We start from the raw sequence: 1,636 nt of genomic DNA on the forward strand, positions 1-1,636 counted from the left end.
GTCAGGAAGCAACAGTTAGAACTGGACATGGAACAACAGACTGGTTCCAAATTGGGAGAGGAGTACATCAAGGCTGTGTGTTGTCACCCTGCTTATTTAACTTATATGTTAGGCAAAATGCTGGGCTGGATGAAGCAGAAGCTGAAATCAAGATTGCCAGGAGAAATATCAATAACCTCAAATATGAAGATGACACCACACTTATGGCAGAAAGTGAAGAAGAACTAAAGAGCCTCTTGATGAAAGTGAAAGAAAAGAGTGAAAAATTTGGCTTAAAGCATCCGGTCCCATCACTCATGGCAAATAAATGGGGAAATAATTGAAACAATGAGAGACTTTATAGTTCTAGGCTCCAAAATCACTGCAGATGGTGACTGCAGCCTTGAAATTAAAAGATGCTTGCTCCTTGGAAGAAAAGCTATAACCAGCCTAGACAACATATTAAAAAGCAGAGGCATTACTTTGCCAACAAAGGTCCGTCTAGTCAAAGCTATGGTTTTTCCAGTAGTCACGTATGGATGTGTGGACTATAAAGAAAGCTGAGCACTGAGGAACTGATGCTTTTGAATTGTGGAATTGGAGAAGACTCTTGAGAGTCCCTTGGACTACAAGGAGATTCAGTGAGTTAATCCTGAAGAAAATCAGTCCTGAATATTCATTGCAAGGACTGATGCTGAAGCTGAAACTCCAATATTTGGCCACCTGATTCGAAAAACTCACTCACGGGAAAAGACTCTGATGCTGAGAAAGATTGAGGGTAGGAGGAGAAGGGGACGACAGAGTATGTGATGGTTGGATGGCATCACCGAACCAATGGACATAAGTTTGAGTAAGCTCTGGGAGTTGGTGATGGACAAGGGAGACTATTTGTGCTGCAATCCATGGGGTTGCAAAGAGTTGGACAGGACTGAGTGACTGAACTGAACTGAGCTGTTCATTTCTCCAGGGGATTTTCCCAACCCAGAGATTGAACACAGGTCTCCCATATGGCAGGAAGGTGATAACATAGCAAATCCTGATAAATTGTTATGTTATCATTACTGAAGACGGTAGGTATTGCAAGAGGGCATCAGAGGGCAAACACACTGAAACCATACTCACAAAAAACTAGTCAATCTAATCACACTAGGACCACAGCCTTGTCTAACTCAATAAAATAAGCCATGCTCTTGGGGCAAACCAAGATGGGTGGGTCATGGTGGAGAGATCTGACAGAATGTGGTCCACTGGAGAAGGGAATGGCAAACCACTTCAGTATTCTTGCCTTGAGAACCCCATGGACAATATGAAAAGGCAAAATGATAGGATACTGAAAGAGAAACTCCCCAGGTCAGTAGGTGCCCAATAGGCTACTGGAAATCAGTGGAGAAATAAGTCCAGAAAGAATGAAGGGATGGAGCCAAAGCAAAAACAATACCCAGCTGTGGATGTGACTGGTGATAGAAGCAAGGTCCGATGCTGTAAAGAGCAATATTGCATAGGAACCTGGAATGTCAGGTTCATGAATCAAGGCAAATTAGAAGTGGTCAAACAAGAGATGGCAAGAGTGAATGTCGACATTCTAGGAATCAGCAAACTGAAATGGACTGGAATGGGTGAATTTAACTCAGATGACCATTATATCTACTACTGCGGG

The sequence above is a fragment of the Bison bison genome, unplaced genomic scaffold, assembly GCF_000754665.1.
Source record: "Bison bison bison isolate TAMUID 2011002044 unplaced genomic scaffold, Bison_UMD1.0 scf7180017861871, whole genome shotgun sequence".
NCBI classification, from domain to species: Eukaryota; Metazoa; Chordata; class Mammalia; order Artiodactyla; family Bovidae; genus Bison; species Bison bison.